This window comes from Lactuca serriola, chromosome 4 (assembly GCF_051521515.1).
Source record: "Lactuca serriola cultivar US96UC23 chromosome 4, Lser_US96UC23_V15, whole genome shotgun sequence".
NCBI lineage: Eukaryota > Viridiplantae > Streptophyta > Magnoliopsida > Asterales > Asteraceae > Lactuca > Lactuca serriola.
Window position 1 is genome coordinate 284,525,717 of NC_136411.1, and position 20,639 is coordinate 284,546,355.

General features: G+C 40.2%; 1 long non-coding RNA gene across 1 annotated transcript; it reads left to right on the forward strand.

Moving 5' to 3' along the window:
* Positions 1-650: 650 nt before the first annotated feature.
* On the forward strand, positions 651-14,820 carry LOC145100627 (uncharacterized). Its single transcript, XR_013705169.1, has 3 exons — positions 651-946; positions 1,420-1,537; positions 14,516-14,820. It is a non-coding gene; the product is annotated as an uncharacterized LOC145100627 (long non-coding RNA).
* The last annotated feature ends 5,819 nt before the right edge of the window (positions 14,821-20,639 follow it).

Below are 20,639 nucleotides of genomic sequence, written 5' to 3' on the forward strand. Positions count from 1 at the left end.
AATAAATTACGATAATTTATTGTCCAAACTAAAAAAACACTGAATACATTTTATTTTATGTTCATTTTCATTGAAATCCGTCTTCTTATTATCGGTGCCCTTCTACGTATCTAACACTCAACCATTAGAAAATGTTTCGTAAAAAGTATGTTATGTTTTTTATTAATAAATTACGATAACTTATTGTCTAAACTAAGAAAACACTAATACATTTTATTTTATGTTATGTTCATTTTCGCTGAAAACCATCTTCTTATTATCGATACCCTTCTATGTAACTAACACTCAACCATTAGAAAATGAAAACGACAAAAACCACCTACAATTAAGGTCACTCCACATGCTTGAGAAATCGATTCGACATTGCCGCCACCGGTCACGCCATTGCTGTCAGCACTTAACATATGCCTTCGCTCTAAACACCATCTTTGTAACGCCCTGTTTCTCGTCCATTCATATAGTTAAATTTTAAACCTAAATAGGGATAATAATAATAATAATAATAATTGTAAAATAATAATAGTTAAAATAAGTTGAAAACATTTAAGAAACCTAAAATGCGAGTGTTTTAAACTGTAGGGGCTATATATGCGAAGTGGGAAAATTTAGAATATGATAAAGAGAATCGTTTGGAGGATGAATATGCCATTACGGTAAAGCAAGAGAGGACCAATCGAAATGTTTTTGAAATAAGCTCATATTGACGTGAGAAAGAGGGCTAATCGGCCTATCTTTTTCTTTTTGGTCAGCCTCATTTTTATACAAAGCGGACTTAACTTAGGAGTCCAAGGAAAAGAAGAAAATTAGGCGTGTTCGTCTGCTAACTGGTACGACGTCGGCAAAAAGAGGGAGAGAGCTAGGAACAAATTGCGATCGACGAAGAATCAAGGCAGTGGGGGAGAAGGTTGATCAGGAAAGCTCTTCGCTGGTGGTTTTTGATCCATAGGTAACTTTTGATTCCTCTTGTTGTTCTTCTTTTTGGGGATGAGTACGGTATATATATATATATATATATATATATATATATATATATATATATATATATATATATATATATATATATATATATATATATATATATATATATATATATATATATATATATAGAGAGAGAGAGAGAGGGGTAACTTTTGATTTCTCTTTTTGTTTTTATTTTGATTCCAGTTTTCAATTCTCAACTTTTCGAAAATGGAGCCAATAAGAACTGGTTATATATATATATATATATATATATATATATATATATATATATATATATATATATATATATATATATATATATACAGAGAGAGAGAGAGAGAGTATCAGAGCCAAAAAAAGTTTTCGGGGTGGTTATATATGATATATTTATTTCAAATTTATTTAATTTTGGTTTAATATTCTTTAAGAAATTTATAAGTTTTAATAAGTATAATTTAGAGACAAGACCAGTGATTGGTTGGATTAGCGTAAAACGCACGGATAAGGACGTAAGTCGCGGTGTCGGACCGCAATCATCATCGAGACAGTTCCCTTCGGTTCATCGTTATTAAAACAAGTAAGTTTTTTATAGAATTTTAGAGCAAAATTAATTAAATATGAGTAAATTTTGAGGCATACTATCCAAAAATATATTCATTGTAAAAATATCAACAATGAATAAGATAATGATGATAATCAAATAAATTCTACTGAAGAAACCGTTAATAACATAGAACAAAGTTTGAATAATTAGACAATACCTAAAACCAATGTTAATACAATATATAGAATAGGAACTTTTGATTATTTTCAAGGTTACTCTATTAAAATAACAGAACAAACTTTGTCTATTGGTCAAAACCAACAAAATTTACATTTGTTATCATCACGATCTATTCTAGAGCATAGAACAAAATATAAATTTTTACATGTAGGTTTAGTCCAAATTGCTATCAAACCTCTCTTTAGACTTGGAATAGATGCTCATGTTCTCCTCCTTTTAAGAGACAAGAGACATAAATATTTTCAAAATTCTATTTTAGTTATGACTGAAACAAATATTGCTAACGGACTCATTTATTTCAATTGTTATCTAAATTTTTTTGTAGGAATATTTGATAAAATTATTTTAGACACTTATTAAAGCTGATACAAAACCTTTAGTAATAATTTATCGCGTTTGTTAAAAAATTATAACAACTACACTTAAACCGAAAACTCGTTTGTCAAGTCCTAAAAATGAAATAATTATTTTTGAAGCAAATACTAACCATACCAAAGTACACACACCAAAAAGATTAAAATGGTATGATATAACTGAATCATGTAATTGAAACTTACAAAATATTATCGATCCAAAACCTTTAGATTCTTCAAAACAAATCTCAAATATTATTGAATATAATGATGGTTCAGTAAATATAAATTTTTTTCTTCCTTAAATATTTCATCATCTAGATTATCAACTTCTTTTACCCCAGAAACAGACTCTTCAAAATCTTCATTTTCAAAGTCAAGATCTTTAAAACTAAAAACTGTTGACTATACTAATTTTATTCCCAAACATTTATATCAAGATGATCAAAATAGTGAAAATAGTCTTCCTAGTCTTACTAAATCAGATTTTATTGATAAACTTCAAAATTTTAAACAACATGTATGAGTTCTAAAGTACAAATTAATTGTTCAAAAGATAATAAGCTTTGGACTAATATGTTAAAAAGACATTGGAAAATAATTACTAATATATGCAAAACCATTCAACATTTAGAATAAACTAGAACTCAAGAAAATGATAATTTATACAAAATACCTCCATATACTAGTAAGTATAATAGACAAATAGAAATAATTTCTAGACTAACAATAGGAATAAAAAATACGAGAAATCACGAAGTTATAATTTAGAGTCAATAAAACATATTTCTTCAATCCTAACAAAAACAACCTATTAAAATGAATTTCTAAAATTTGGAATATCAAGTTGATTTTGATTACTTAAGAGATATTGAGTATTATAAAGATTGCAATAACAAAGACGAGCTTGGCATGAAGAAAATTTTTCATACTAAAGATTTCTCCATTTATGATTTATCAAATAAAATTCATTCTCCTTTTTTTTTCAATGGTTTGAATTAATTTATGCCCCTAAACATAAAATAAATTACCCATTTAAAAATGATTCCATCACTTCTATTTTAGAGAAAAAATATAGATATATTATTTTTAATAAAGAAATTGTTGCTAATTTCCCACCAAAAAGAGAAATTATTATTAACGATATGTTTATTACAACTCCTTTAGTTCATGCCCCAAATCAATTAACTACTGAAAATGGTCTTCAAAAAATTATTTACCAAAATAATTATTTAAACAAAACCTTATCTAGTATTACTGAGCATTTAGTTAAAATTGAAGAAAAAAATTTCAAATATAAAAGTGTTAATAAGCAAGATATAGCAAGCACCAGTAATATAAGTTTTATTCGTTGCCAAATCGATAGCAATTTTAATCTAGGAAATACATATTTAATTAACGAATTAAAAAAAAAGACTTTCAAAACTTCATATCTCAAACACCAACAATATTAATACTCTTACAAATGATGAATATGAAAATAGTGATATTAATAGTGAAACAAATTTTGAAACTCTTACTTAACAATTTATTAATAACAATGTAACGATCCAAATTTCAAGACCAAAAATTTCGTTTTTGAATTAACACGTTTAGCAAACATTTTTACCAAAGCATTGTCAACAATCATTCATTACAAAATCATAATACTATATTTTAAACCATAACATCAAAAGTGTAGAAAAATCAGAGTACAGTCCCAAAACTTCTTGCGGAAACATGAGTGTGTGTGATGCGCTGCTACTCCGTTGGCTCTTTCCCCTTCGACGAAGAGGTACCTGAAACCTAAACCGAAACTGTAAGCACAAAGCTTAGTGAGTTCCCCCATCATACCACATATCACACACTATCGTCGGTATCTTTCAACCAGTAACATTCGTCGGTATCTTTCAACTGGTAACCTTCATCGGTATCTTTCAACCGGTAACCATCATCGGTATCTTTCAACCGGTAATCAGCATCGGTATCTTTCAACCGGTAACTGGGGACTATTTCACCCCTACTACTAACATGCAATCAACAAATATAAGCATACAGTCAGGCATATCCGGGTACTGAACTACCCTTGGGTCCTATGGACCACTGTTAGGGAAACTAATCCCTTCTAAACACATAACTTATAATCCAGATAAATCATATAACCAGTCCAAGATAATTATCACAAAGACCATTATCTTATAAACACCCCTTTTAGGTGGCCGACATTGTGGCCTTAGACACACCCCTACTGGAAGGTAACTCACCTCAATGTCGTGCAGTGTCTAGAATATCTCCGGTGCACAAGTCGACTCCTTATGACTCCTCGATCCTTACACGACAACCTTCAAGTCAACACATATCACATACAACCCTAAACATGGTCGGTCCAAACTTAGTCAAAGTCAACATTGGTCAAGTCAACATTCAGTTGACCTGACTCGCGGAGTTGGCCTACCAACTCGTCGAGTCCATGTCCCTTTAATCCCACACAAACCCCATCTCCACTTGTCGAGCCTAGCATAACTCGACGGGTTTCCCCTTCAATCGTAACATCGGGACCATCTTCATCTGACTCGCCGAGTTCCTCCTTGAACTCATCGAGTTCATTTCCAACTTAAGAACTTGTCCAGTCTATGACTCGCCGAGTTGTATGAACAACTCGTCGAGTCCCTCTTCAAGGATTGGGAGATTACTATGGACTCGCCGAGTTGCTCATACCACTCATAGAGTCCCATGACTTCCAGGTCCCCCTTTCTGCGTCTAAACCCACAAGGGACTTCCCTCCTAACATCTACCCATTCACAGGAAGGGTTTGGTGCACAATGGTCATCGACTCGTCGAGTGCCAAGAACAACTCGCCGAGTCCAGTTTTGACCAACTCCATACAGTCGATTTAAATGATGTCCAACACATCAAAACCATAGATTTGGCCTTCTAATGTCCATTTTATACGTAAAGTTCCAAACTTGATGCACATGCATGAGGTTTTTAGCTCAAAAATCCATACAATGTGACTTACAATGTGCATGGGGCTCTCATGGCCCTAAAGTTGGCACCTTTATGTCGTGAGACCCTTCTTAAGGCCCAGATCTAAACCTAAAGTCCACATAACACTCCTTAAATCTGAAAATGCCTTGAAAAGCCCTAAATGCACCCAAGATCCACATTCTAAAGATGAACAACCAAATGAAAGACCAAAGCAAGGGCATTTTACCTTGATTAAGCTGAATATGGAATGAGATTTCTTGATCTACAAGCCCCAAGTCGAATACCCAAGCTCTTCTTCCTTCCAAGCTTCACAAGTCAACAAAAGCACCAAAATGGCCTTAACACACACACAAACGGCTAGGGTTTCGTTATGCAGCTTCTGGGAGAGTGTTAGGGACAAGTGAGGCTGAGTTAATGTGTTTATATAAGGTGCAAACCCTCATATTAGGGTTTTTGTCCAGACAGCACAGACTCGTCGAGTCCGGTCCCTGACTCGTCGAGTCATCCACTTAACTCTTGTGTCCAATGCGCTTCTACTCGATGAGTTAGGCCACCAACTCGCCGATTCCCAGGCCAAAATGCAAAATACTTTATTTACAAATACGTAACAGGAACCAGGTGTTACAAATCTCCCCCAATTATTTTAGACTTCGTCCTCGAAGTCTGCGGACCGATCCTGAAACAGCTCAAGGTAATGCTCCATCATCTCGTCCACCGGCTCCCAGGTCCACTCCGAGCCCCTTCTGTGCTGCCACTGCACCTTTACCAGCTCCACTCTCTTGTTCCTTGGATCCTTTGACTTCCTGTCAAGGATCGCCACTGGCCGCTCAATGTAGTTCAGGCTGTCATCAACCTGAATGTCCTCTAAAGACACTACTGCCGAATCGTCCACCAAACATTTCCGCAATTGGGAAACGTGAAAGGTGCTATGAATCTGACTGAGTTCGACTGGCAGATCCAGCCTATATGTCACCTTGCCCACTCGGGCTACAACCCTGAAAGGTCCAATATACCTAGGACCCAACTTGCCCTACTTCCTGAATCGAATGACACCCTTCTAGGGTGACACCTTCAGGAGGACCATATCCCCGACCTGGAATTCCAAGTCAGATCGGCGCTTGTCGACATAACTTCTCTGCCGACTCTGAGCAGTCTGAAGCCTGCCCCGGACCTGCTGGATCCTCTCCGTAGTCTTGAGTACCACCTCGGTACTCCCCATAACCCTCTGACTAACCTCACCCCAACATATCGGGTCCTGCACTTCCTCCCGTACAACATCTCGAAGGGAGGACGGTCAATACTCGTGTGATAGTTATTGTTGTAGGAGAACTCAGCCAAAGGAAGGTAAATATCCCAACTACCTCCGAAGTCTAAGACACACGCCCGCAACATATCCTCCAAGGTCCGAATGCTCCGCTTACTCTGTCCATCTGTTTGCGGGTGAAAAGCGATGCTAAAATGCAGACGAGTTCCCAGCTCGTCATGGAACTTCTTCCGGAATCTGGAAGTAAACCGAACGTCTCTATCTGAAATCGCCGATAATGGAACCCCGTGCCGCGCCACCACCTCCCGGATATAAATGTCGGCCAACTTTTCGGCCGAAATACTCTCCTGAATTGGGATAAAATGGGCGCTCTTGGTCAGTCGATCGACAATGACACAGATTGAATCCGCTCCCCACGCGGTCCTGGGAAGCTTTGTGATAAAATCCATCGTGATGTCTTCTCATTTCCACAGCGGGATATCCAATGACTGCATCTTGCCGTGAGGTCTCTGATGCTTGGCCTTGACCTTCCTACAGGTCAAGCACCGCTCTACGTACCATGCCACGTCCCGCTTCATGCAAGGCCACCAATATTTCAGACGAAGATCCCTATAAATCTTCGTCGCCCTGAGGTGAGTGGAGAATCGAGATTTGTGCACCTCCTCCATCAATACCTGGCGCACACCCCCATGATACGGGACCCACACCCTACGGTGCAGAGTCAACAACCCCCGACTGTCATTGTCATAGGAGGAAACCTGACCCACAATCCACTCGCTCTTCCAATGTTCTTCCTTCATGGCCTCCTGTTGGGCCTCCCGGATCCGCTCTAACAGCGGAGTCACCACTGTCATCCTCATACAAATATCCCTGATCAGCGTTGCCTTGTGACTAAGCGCGTCGGCCACCACATTGGCCTTTCCCAGATGGTAAAGGATCTCGCAATCGTAATCCTTTACTACATCAAGCCACCGACGCTGCCTCACATTCAGATCCGGCTGGTCCATGAGATACCTCAGGCTCTTGTGGTCTGTGTAAATCGTACAACGAACCCCATAGAGGTAATGACGCCAAATCTTGAGGGTGAACACGACAGCCCCCAGCTCCAAATCATGCGTCGGGTAATTCGCCTCGTGAGACTTCAGCTGCCTTGACGCGCAGGCGATGACATGCCCTCTCTGCATCAGAACTGCGCTCAAACCTGAGATGGACACATCGCAATATACCACAAAATCCTCCATGCCCTCTGGCAGGGCTAAGATTGGCGCCTCGCACAATCTCTGTCTCAGAGTCTTGAATGCGACCTACTACTCAGGCCCCCAACGAAAGACCACGACTTTCCTCGTTAGCCTGGTCAGGGGTACGGCTATCTTGGAGAAATCCTGGATGAATCTTCGATAGTAGCCGGCTAATCCTAGGAAAATCCGAATCTCGGATGGAGACTTCGGAACCTCCCACCTCATCACAGCCTTTACCTTGGCCGGGTCCACTGAAATCCCGTCCTGGTTGACGAGATGCCCTAGGAACTGCACCTCGCGCAACCAGAACTCACACTTGGAGAACTTAGCATACAAGTTCTTCCTCAAAATCACCAGAACCTCCCGCAGATGCTCCTCGTGCTCCTCCTGCGTCTTGGAGTAAACCAAGATGTCATCAATAAACACTATCACAGACCGGTCTAACATCGGTCTACACACGCGATTCATGAGGTCCATGAACGCGGCAGGAGCATTGGTGAGCCCGAAAGGCATCACCACGAACTCATAATGGTCATAGCGTGTCCGAAACGCAGTCGTCTGCACATCCTCCTCTCTGACCCTCATCTGATGGTATTCGGTACGCAGATTAATCTTGGAGAACCAAGATGCTCCCTGTAGCTGGTCAAAGTGGTCATCAATCCTCGGAAGTGGGTAACGGTTCTTCACCGTTACCTTATTCAGCTCCCGATAATCTATACACATCCGATGTGACCCGTCCTTTTTCTTCACAAACAAGATCGGGGCTCCCCAGGGAGAACTACTCGGTCTAATGAATCCTTTGTCTAACAACTCCTGCAGCTGTACAGACAACTCCTGCATCTCAAGATGAGCCAGCCGATACGGTGCCTTGGCTATCAGAGCCGCACCGGGGACTAGGTCGATCCTAAATTCCACCTGCCTCTCTGGATGTATCCCAGGAAACTCCTCGGGGAATATGTCCGTAAACTCACACACCACGGGCACCTCGCCCACCGTCGCCTTACCCGCATCCCGGGTGTTCATAACATAGGCGACATATCCTGCGCAACCATGCTGAAGGTAATGCCTAGCTCTCGTTGCTGAACATACTACTGGTCCTCGTTGCGGCCTCTCGCCCTGAACTACCAACTCTCTCCCACTTGGGGTTCTGATCCGAACCAGCTGGTGCGCTCAATCTATCACTGCCCCATTGGGGCTCAACCAATCCATGCCTATAATCACCTTGTTCCCCCTTAACGGAATGGGAACCAGGTCTACCAGGTAACGCTCCTCGAACAGCCTCAAAACACAATCTCGATAGGCCTCCGACGCTCGCACCGACCGATCGTCCGCAATCTCGACCTCTAGTGGGCAATCCAACATGCCAGAAGACTCCGGAAACTTCTTACTAAGCGCAAGAGAGACAAAAGATCGGGTGGCACCCGAATCAAACAACACCTGAACTGGGATTGCGTTCACATGGAACGATCCTAAACGAGGCATATGATATATCAAAATCACAGTGACGTAATACAAAAGCATAAGGATAAGAAATCATACCCGTCACCACATCGGGTGCAGCGCGTGCCTCCTCGGCTGTCAGCTGAAATGCTAAGCTCTGAACCACTGGAGCCTCCACCTTGGCCTTCCGGCCATCTACCACCCGTGTCGTTGCTGGAGTCGGCGTCACAACCGGCGCCGCTGCCGTTGCTGCTGTCAATCTAGGGCAATTGGCCTTTTTATGGCCCTTCTGATTGCAATGAAAGCAAATCAGGTCAGATATCTGAATCGCAGGAGTAGGGGCAGTACAATCCCTGCCAAAATGCCTAATCTTGCCGCACTTATAGCAGCCTGACCCCGACCCAGTGCGGTAAGCTCCATCGTGTGACCGACCGCATTTTGCACAGCGGTCCCGCCCAAACTGGCCTTTCGGCCTACCATCGGATCCCTTGGGCTTCTTCCCCGAAGCCCCCGTCGTCTGCCCTTCCACTGCCTTCCTCTTCCGGATGTGCTCCAGATCAATCTCCCTCTCCCTAGCCCTGGCAATCATGGAGTCCAGGGTAGGGCAAGTTGAAAAACTGACATGCTCCCGGATGTCAGCTCGTAGCATGTCATGGTAGCAGGTTCTCTTCATGTCCTCATCACCTGCATACTGGGGCACCAACAAAGCCCTCTCTCGGAACTTGGCGGTGATCTCCGCCACAGTCTCTGTCATCTGTCTCATATCCAAGAACTCCCTGGCCAGCTGCTGAAGCTCTACAGCTGGCGCAAACTCTGCTCTGAACCAGGTCACAAAATCCGACCATGTCATAGCCTCAACAGCCGAGGCTCCCAAAGAGTCACCAACCGACTCCCACCAGTCCCTAGCCCGGTCCCTCAAACACCCTGCTGCAAATCGTACCTTCGACCCTTCGAGGCAGAAGCTGGTCAGCTGTGCAGACTCAATGTCCGCAATCCATCGTCTGGCAGCAATGGGGTCCTTCGCCCCGTGGAAATCTGGCGCACCACTCCCCCTGAAGTCCTTAAAGGACAATGTGCATGGTCCTGACTGGCTAGCCGCCATGTCACTCCGGAATGCACTGAGGCGATCCTCCATCAGCTCAATGATCCCTTCCTTGATCGACCCGAAGATAACCGGCGTCGCATCAAGGATACCCCTCGTGATCTCGGACGCAATGAACTCGCGTAACCCATCATCCACATGCTCGGATCCTGCCCCCGAGCCCGATCCTGATCCGGATCCTGAACCTCCTGCTCCATGTCGCGTGACCACCATTCTGAAACAATAACATACGAATGTCAGGGTCACATATATTTTCTTGGAGATCTCACACACACTTTCCAAGTTTCTCGGTTCCATCTCGGCACTCCTTGATTTGAGTACGGATCCTCTACTTTCAGTAGTACGGGCCCATACTACCTTCCACATCTATCCGTACTTTCCTCAAGAATTGCTTCGACTTCACCAAGTCCCTTTTTCTGATACCCTTTCCACTGACCTCATCCTAGGCTTCCCTAGGGCACTCTCCGACCTACTCTCTGCCATCAGCTACACTGGGAGTCCCTGCCACCTCCCCTAACTAGCTTGCGGATACTGTTACATATCCACTCCTTAGTTAGTTGAAGCTGGTCAGAACCCCCATAGCACAAAGCAAGCAGCATTCGGGCTTTGAGTAATCAAACTAGGCATAACCTATACATGCCATCCTACTACTGACTAAACAGTCCTAGCATACAGCTCATACAACAGGCACATAAGGCATCCTTCCTAGATCCTTGGCCCTAACTAGCATGCAATTCTCAAAATCATATATCAGGCACACAAGGCATCCTCCTAGATCCTTAGACCTATTCTAGCATGCAATTTTCTGAATCAAAACCATATAACATAACATAACAAGTATGGCTAGCTTGGGGAAAACTTACTTGAGCCCAGTCGGTCGCACGCATCACACACTTCGTCTTTCTTAAAAATTTCTCAGTTTAAACTTTAGTAAACCATTTTTTTTTGAAAGACCTTTTAGTCCCTCGGTTTGAGTCCAGACATCCCCAAGGGTGTGTCCGAATCCCTCAAACTAGGACTCTGATACCAACTTGTAGCGACCCAAATTTCAAGACCAAAAATTTTGTTTTTGAATTAACACGTTCAGCAAACATTTTTACCAAAACATTATCAATAAACATTCATTACAAAATCATAATACTGTATTTTAAACCATAACATCAAAAGTGTAGAAAAATCAGAGTACAGTCCCAAAACTTCTTGCGGAAACATAAGTGTGTGTGATGCGCTGCTACGCCGCCGGCTCTTTCCCTTCGACGAAGAGGTACCTAAAACCAAAACCGAAACTGTAAGCACAAAGCTTAGTGAGTTCCACCATCATACCACATATCACATAATATCGTCGGTATCTTTCAACCGGTAACATTCGTCGGTATCTTTTAACCGGTAACCGTCATCGGTATCGTTCAACCGGTAACCGTCATCGGTATCTTTCAATCGGTAACCATCATCCGTATCTTTCAACCGGTAACTAGGGACTATTTCACCCCCTACTACTAACATGCAATCAACAGATATAAGCATACAGTCAGTCATATCCGGGTACTGACCTACCCTTGGGTCCTATGGACCACTGTTAGGGAAACTAATCCCTTTTAAGCACATAACATATAATCCAGATAAATCACATAACCAGTCCAAGATAATTATCACAAAGAACATTATCTTATAAACACCCCTTTTCGGTGGGCCGACATTGTGGCCTTAGACGCACCCCTACTGGAAGGTATCTCACCTCAATGTCGTGCAGTGTCTAAAATATCCCCGGCGCATAAGTCGACTCCTTACGACTCCTCGATCCCTACACGACAACCTTCAAGTCAACACATATCACATACAACCCTAAACAGGGTCGGTCCAAGCTCAGTCAAAGTCAGCATTGGTCAAGTCAACATTCAGTTGACATGACTCGCGGAGTTGGCCTACCAACTCGTCGAGTCCATGCGCCTCTAATCCCACACAAAACCCATCTCTACTCGTCGAGCCTAGCATAACTTGACGGGTTTCCCCTTCAATCGTAACATTGGGACCATCTTCATCCAACTCGCCGACTTCCTCCTTGAACTCGTCGAGTTCATTTCCAACTTAAGAACTTGTCCAGTCTATGACTCACCGAGTTGTATGAACAAATCGTTGAGTCCCTCTTCAAGGATTGGGAGATTACTATGGACTCGCCGAGTTGCTTATACCACTCGCCGAGTCCCATGACTTCCAGGTCCCCCTTTCTGCGTCTAAACCCACAAGGGACTTCCCTCCTAACATTTACCCATTCACAGGAAGGGTTTGGTGCACAATGGTCACCGACTCGTCGAGTGTCAAGAACAACTCGTCGAGTCCAGTTTTGACCAACTCCATACAGTCGATTTAAATGAGGTCCAACACATCAAAACCATAGATCTGGCCTTCTAATGTCCATTTTATACGTAAAGTTCCAAACTTGATGCACATGCATGGGGTTTTTAGCTCAAAAATCCATACAATGTGACTTATGGTGTGCATGGGGCTCTCATGGCCCTAAAGTTGGTACCTTTATGCCATGAGACCCTTCTTAAGGCCCAGATCTGAAGCTAAAGTCCACATAACACTCCTTAAATCCGAAAATGGCTTGAAAAGCCCTAAATGCACCCAGGATCCACATTCTAAAGATGAACAACCAAATGAAAGACCAAAGCAGGGGCATTTTACCTTGATTAAGCTGAAGATGGAATGAGATTTCTGGATCTACAAGCCCCAAGTCGAATACCCAAGCTCTTCTTCTTTCTTCCAAGCTTCACAAGTCAATAAAAGCACCAAAATGGCCTTAACACACACACACACACAAACGGCTAGGGTTTCGTTATGCAACTTCTGGGAGAGTGTTAGGGACAAGGGAGGCTGAGTTAATGTGTTTATATAGGGTGCAAACCCTCATATTAGGGTTTTTGTCCAGACAGCACGGACTCGTCGAGTCATCCACTTAACTCCTGTGTCCAATGCGCTTCTACTCGACGAGTTGGGCCACCAACTCGCCGAGTCCCAGGCCAAAATGCAAAATACTTTATTTACAAATACGTACCAAGAACCAAGTGTTACAAACAATGATGATATTAATCAACTCACTAATGACTTTTCAAATCTTAATAAAATTCATCAATCAAAACAATGCACTTTTGGAAAGAATCCAAAGCCAACAATAAGAAATTATTGGAATAGACCCTCTCTTCTAGATGTTCGTCTTGAAGAACGAACTATATATATATATATATATATATATATATATATATATAGTGAGATTCAATAGAGATTCATAATTAACAAGGAACATGGCCGGCCCAAGGGCAGGGCGAGCTGGGCCATTGCCCAGGGCATCATTACGAAGAGGGGCATAACGATTTGTCTAGCTCTTATGGGCGTATAAACTTTCGGCACAAATTTTGCTCCATAGGCATGAGGCATCTGATACATAGAAGGACAGAAGCGGTAAAACGCAGCTCCAGAATCATGCCCAAAAATCAGAAAACAAGGAGTCGATCGCCGAGTCCCAGGCCAAAATGCAAAATACTTTATTTACAAATACGTACCAAGAACCAGGTGTTACAAACAATGATGATATTAATCAACTCACTAATGACTTTTCAAATCTTAATAAAATTCATCAATCAAAACAATGCACTTTTGGAAAGAATCCAAAGCCAACAATAAGAACTATTGGAATAGACCCTCTCTTCTAGATGTTCGTCTTGAAGAACGAACTATATATATATATATATATATATATATATATATATATATATATATATATATATATATATATATAGTGAGATTCAATAGAGATCCATAATTAACAAGGAACATGGCCGGCCCAAGGGCAGGGCGAGCTGGGCCACTGCCCAGGGCATCATTACAAAGAGGGGCATAACGATTTGTCTTGCTCTTATGGGCATATAAACTTTCGGCACAAATTTTGCTCCATAGGCATGAGGCATCTGATACATAGAAGGACAGAAGCGGCAAAACGCAGCTCCAGAATCATGCCCAAAAATCAGAAAACAAGGAGTCGATCATGCGAAATAATCACGCCTAAAATCAGAAATTGATTGCCCCGAGTCTTGCAAGCTAACGGTAAAAAAAATACTACGTTTTTATTCTTTGGTTATAAATCAAATTCCTTAAATCCCATACTATCATATCTGAAATTATAACCCGAAATCAGAAACATAAATCTTATTCTTTATGTTTTGATTCTTTTCTTTCAAGAATTATGAATGCATAGTTGGTAGACTGTCAAGTGTAGTCGTGTGTGGCTAGTCTATGGCGGTTTGTGTAATCTCAAATCTAGAAATAGGAATCTTGGCAACTCTTCTAGTTTTATGATTTTGATTTTATATGTTGATCAAATGTGATGATTTTTGTATTTTATTTTTATAGCTTAAACTGGACAATTTTGCCCTTGATATGAGTTTGGTTGAGGACTTTATCTAGAGCTGCCGACCTCGAATGTACTTTTGATCCAATTTGGACGATTTTGCCCCTAAAGATGTATTTGCAACTTCAAGTGGATATAGGTGTTGCTTTTAATTTTGTTGAGCTCTTATGCTAGCAGGTGTTATCTCAACTAGATAAAGTTATTTTGCAGGGTTCTTAGCATTGTGTTCATCTATTTGTACAAGTCATTGTCGTTAAAAATGTTATTTTTAAAATGGTTCTTTAATGTTTTTCCACTTTGCTTGGTTTTTAGTTGGTTCTTTGTTAATAAGATTGGAATACTTTTAGAAATTAGTCTTTGAATAATAGTCTAAATATTGATATGGAATTGAAAAGCAAAAGTATTTGGGTTATTTTTTTTGGTTTTTAATTTGGTTGTTTGTTAATAGGATTAGTTAATCTGTTTAAGCTAATAGGATTAGGATTTAGGGCTATTTTTTTCTTTTTTACTTTTTGAGCCACGTTTATAAATTACTTGGTATCATCCAACTTCAAATCTGTTTTTTTTTTCGGTCACTTTGTTTTGAAAGTTCTAAATAAAAATTGTCTCTAAATAAAAACTTTATTATTATTTTTGTTTATAAATTTATGTTGTGTATGAGTTTGGTGTGTGTGTGTGTGTGTGTGTGTGTGTGTATATATATATATATATATATATATATATATATATAGGGGCATTATCGAATTTCTTTCGTCGGGGCATGAAAAACCAATAGACCGGCCCTGACAAGGAACCAACGAACCAATCGTGAGCGTCGGAAATCATAATGATCAACGACCAAGGAAATAGATGTACACTTGTACATTTGACGGACACACACCGAATCATACCAAAAAATCTACATCCTTACCGAAATACTCCTCTTTTTTCCGTTTAAAGTTTTTTTTATGCCACATTTTTTATCGAAAAAAAAACCGAATATACCGTTGTTCACGATCTTTCATCCTCTTTCCATAGAGATCTATGTTGATACATAAAAAACGATTTTTTTTTTCAAAAAAAAACTCACTTCATTTTGTTATTTTTTTCAATATTTAAGTTTATTTTTATCCAAAAAAAAAACTAATTATACCAAAAAACATTAATTTTTTGTACTCTATTAATAAACATCAACACCGATTAAAAAAGTAATAAAAAAATAACTCAATCAGTGTAGATTCACATTGTAAATCTAAACTATAAATATTTCAATTTTTAACATTCACAATGTGAAAAAGCTCGATGAGTTTCAGATTCACACTATGAATCTAAACTATAAATATTTCAATTTGTAACATTCACAATGTAAATTTGACTTGCTATTCAACTCTTTGATCATTCGCAAATTAACTTAGTGAAATTTTGAATCAAAATATATTTCATGTAGTTTTATAATATTTTAACGTTTTCATTAATCATAAATTAGTTTTGTAAAATCAAAAAATTGATTTATTCACATTGTGAATCTAACTTACTATAATTCACACTGTGAATCTGAACAGGTTTACAATGTGAATCTGAACTAAAATATCAAAAAAAAAAATTAACATCAAGATGAATCTATGTTTAAAGAGTACCAAAATGTATGAATTTTGATACATTTATTAATTTTTTTCTATAAAAAATGGACTTCAACTTTTCAACAAACAAAAAAAATGAAATAGGTTTTTTCAAAAAAAATCGTTGTTATATATCAATATGGATCTCTATGGAAAGATGATGAAAAATCATGAACAATTTTATATTCGTGTTTTTTCATAAAAAAATGGCCTAAAAAATTAAACTAAAAAAAAGAAAATGGATTTTGTTATAATCTGGTGCAAGTACGTCCATTGTAAAAGTCTACAATCCTTATTTTGGTCGTTGATCGCTTTAAATTTTGACGCTTTGGATTAGTTTCTTAGTTTCTTAATTAATAATGGTTCTCTATTGAACTTTTTTTTTTCTCTCTCTCTCTCTCTCTCTATATATATATATATATATATGTGTGTGTGTGTGTGTGTGTGTGTGTGTGAGTGAGTGTGTGTGTACTTCGTATGAATATGTGTGTTATTTAGACCGGCTTGCAATATATTGGTCCGATTTTGTTCATATTTCATCCGGATTGATTTGATTTGGACCGAACTAAATTGTGGTTTTATTGATAAAAGTTAATAAAGTTGATGTAATCGGGTTACCCGTTCTTGGAACCGGAACCGTCGGTTCCGGGATTGGTTCTAAAAGTTTAAGAACTGCCTAGACCAGTTCCGGTTCTAGTTATAACTTTCTAGGAACTTCCAGTTCCGGTTCTCGCTAAACGAGGCGGGTACCTACATATGCTCATCCTTACTTCTTTTGGATTCGAACATCCCACCCTAACCTTCATCATCACCATTAATCACCATGGTAGCTGCCAACATCGACCACCACCTGCCAGCTTGTTGTGGTGGTAGTGGGTGAGGATTGTTGTCTCTTATGTTGAGATCTTGGTTCATGGATAGATGCATAAACCCTAGAAAACTCATGATTTATCATGAACGCATTCTACTTTGAATTTCTCTTTTAACAACATACTTTGGGGTTAGGGTTTGAAGTGTAAATGAAAATTTTGACTCAATGAAATGTGCTACTGTTAGGATGTTGTTTTTACAGCTTTATGAGTCATTAGGTTAAGAAACCAAAATTAAGCCAAAAGACTCAACGCTGTGATTTTATGATATTACATAATTTGCCCTTATACTATAAAAATCATAGAAAAATCTTGGGACTTCATTTTGGGTCGATACTATTTCCCAAAGTTTCATATGAGTCTACTCTATTTCATTAGTTTTGACCAAATATCATAAATGCCTCTAACTAGGGTGAAATCAACCATTTACGAAGACTAGTCCGGAATGAGCTGCTATGTGAGGCAGTTTTGTAAAATTCGCCATAAATTGTAGAAAAATCGTATGAGGGTGTGGGAGTAGTCCCTGAAATGGTATGGACCTAAAATGTAACAGCCCGGATTCCCAGGTATTATTCATTTATTTATTTTGATGATTTGTGAGGGGACTCGGCGAGTTGGAGCCTAGACTCGCCGAGTATGATCGCGGATCTGGACACGGGTTCGCGCCTGGACTCGGCGAGTCCAAGGAATGGACTTGGCGAGTCCGCGCTGTTTAATGAAACCCTAATTTCTCGGGTTTGGGGTCTATTTAAAGGGCCTTATGGCTGTCATTTGTGCTCACCAGCTCCAGAGCGAAACCGTAGCGCATTTGAGCGTGTGGAGTGAGAGAAGGAGCCATTATCAACCATTGGAGGTGTTATTTAGCAAGGGAAAGGAAGTTTTAGACAAGAGGAAACAAGAGGATCAACTTCCTGAAGATTTGAGGTCCAGAACATCACGTTGAGGTACTATTTTCGAGCCATTCTCTGTTATGTTGATGTTCATGTTGATTTAGGGTTTGTTGAGCCCTTTTGTGGCTAGATCTAGTGCCCAATTGGTTCCATAAACGAGTTAGGTTCTGGATCTGGACCCTTGGAGGTCCAGAGTGTCCCTTTGTCCAAGCTTTTTATGAATCCATGGGGGATTTTGGATTGGGGTCCTTGTGCTTGAGGTCAAAACACCATTTATGAGTCATGGGGTGTGTTATGAGCGCCAAGACATGAACTTTACGTGATGAATGTGTTTGGGAGGGCCAGATCTATGAGTTGTTGGAGCGGATCTGACCTCAGAAGTGAGATTGAGTTGGTGCATGGCATGGACTCGCCGAGTCCGAAGAACAGACTCGGCGAGTAGCATGAAGTTTGTCCTTAACCACTCAGCGAGTGGTCTTGCCGAGTTAAGGGTCGACTCAGTGAGTCAGGGAGAGTTAGAGAGGGTTGACAGGTGGACTGAGTCGAGCTGGAACTCGCCGAGTTGTTCTTGAGACTCGGCGAGTTGAGTCATGGTGGCCCCGCGATTCATGCCAGGTGGAACTCGTCGAGTCAGGGGAGTACTCGACGAGTCAAAAGAGGATCCTAGAGAGTTGGTGAACACGTATAGACTCGCCGAGTCGCTCTAGTGCACTCGCCGAGTCCAGTCAAAGTTGACCGTTGACCAGAGCTGACCAGTGTTGACTTGATGGGGGAAGTCAACCCTAGTTGAGAAAGTGCTAATTAGAGGTATATTGTGTTATAGGAGGATTATAGCCCGGAGGATCGAGCGCGAGTGACTACCGGGATTTTCGAGTTATCGAGATACGCGAGGTGAGTCTTCTCACTATACTTTACCTTGAGTAGGTAACCAGAGTTATGTGACAGAGTATTTGTATGCTATGTATGTTATGTGTTGTACTGCATTATTTCTATGTGATTTATGCTGTGCATGTTTACAGAGTTAGAACCGGAAGGTTCCCAGAGTTAGAACCGGAGGGTTCACAGAGTTAGAACCGGAAGGTTCACAGAGTAGGGTCCACGGACCCACAGAGTTATAGCCTCGAGTGGCTACTATGTGTTATGTGCGGTATTTTGGGGAACTCACTAAGCTTCGTGCTTACAGTGTTTTGTGTTATGTGTTTCAGGTTTCTCTCAGGATCACGGGACGGCACCGGCTTGATTGTACACACCAGAGAAAGAGTCATGTTTTGAGGATCCTGGTTCATTATGCAAGTGAAACTGGAGTTATGTTTTGTAATTCGATTATGAATGAGATTTTAAGCAAAGTGTTTTTAAGAATTAAACGATTATTTTTAAATGAAAAATTGCTTTGAAATTTTCGGTGTTACATAAAATACATACATGTAATACATTTTTGCAAAATTCAGAGTTTAAGGAGGACAAAAGAGGTTCCGAACAAACCATATATTTTATGTAAAAATCTAGAATTTAACCCATGAGCCATTTGTATTTTTGGGGTATCAAAATAGTCATAACTTTACTCTATCTTGCTATTATTAGGAAGGTTGAAGGTTGACATGGGTCCTGGTGTAAAGGGTGTCTCAGGCTACTTTGGAGAGTATTTTTCTATCAGAGGTGAGTTCTTCACTTCATAACCTTAAGGTATTACACTACTAGAATATATGACTTTAATGACATGCAAACCATGACACACAGTGATTTATGATACACAAAAATGTATGTCCTAAAAATAATGTCATCTATTTGGAAATTTGAAGGATTTAGGTCATGAATTTTTTGCATGTCCTAGAATTTCTGCATTTTATAAATTTTGAAGAATGTGCGTTTAATAACTAAGGGAGAAAAAAATCACTCAAATTTTTAAGCACCCCGCCTTCCTTTTCCTCTACAGTTTCCCTAGATCCATGAAATTGTCCTTTACTACCTTCCCCTCCGATGAATCGACACCTCATGCTCCCTCTTCCATGCATATGCTTAACTTTTCATATTCCGTTCCTCCGTCAAGCCCTTCCAAAGCTTTTCTCGTGTCACACCCCCAAACTGAAGAACCATCGGCAGAAATATTCGGAGGTTGGGTGACTTTGTCTTGGAATATCATCACAGTGAATATAAATGAAACATAGCAACACCATCATCATACATTCATAGTACAACTGTCATTGTTTACATCGAGTATTGTATTATAAGTTACATGCCAACACATAATGTGTAACACCCAAATTTTCAAGTCTAAAAATTTTGTGTTAGTTAAGTAAATATATATAATTGTTTACTGAAAACAAGTTTGAAATCATATCAAACCATAACCATCGTGAATCATGTCTCAAAATCAAACATCGAACGGTAATATAAATCAGAGTACAATCCCAGAAAACTCATTGCGGAAACCATGTGTGTGTGTGATGCACTGCTACACGGTCGGCTCCTTCCCCTTGAATGAAGAGGTACCTGAAACCAAAATTAAAACTGTAAACACAAAGCTTAGTGAGTTCCCCCATCATACCACATACCATACAATCACATACTGCCGGGCAATTCTGGGGTGCCCGACTTACACAGTCTGACCATTCTGGGGTGCCGTCCTACCCATGTCAAGCCATTCTGGGGTGCTGACATACCCGTGTCGAGCCATTTTGGGGTGCTGACATACCCGTCGGTCCTAACAACCGAATTTCGGGGACTATTTCACCCCCTACTACTACCACATAATATCATATCACATATCAT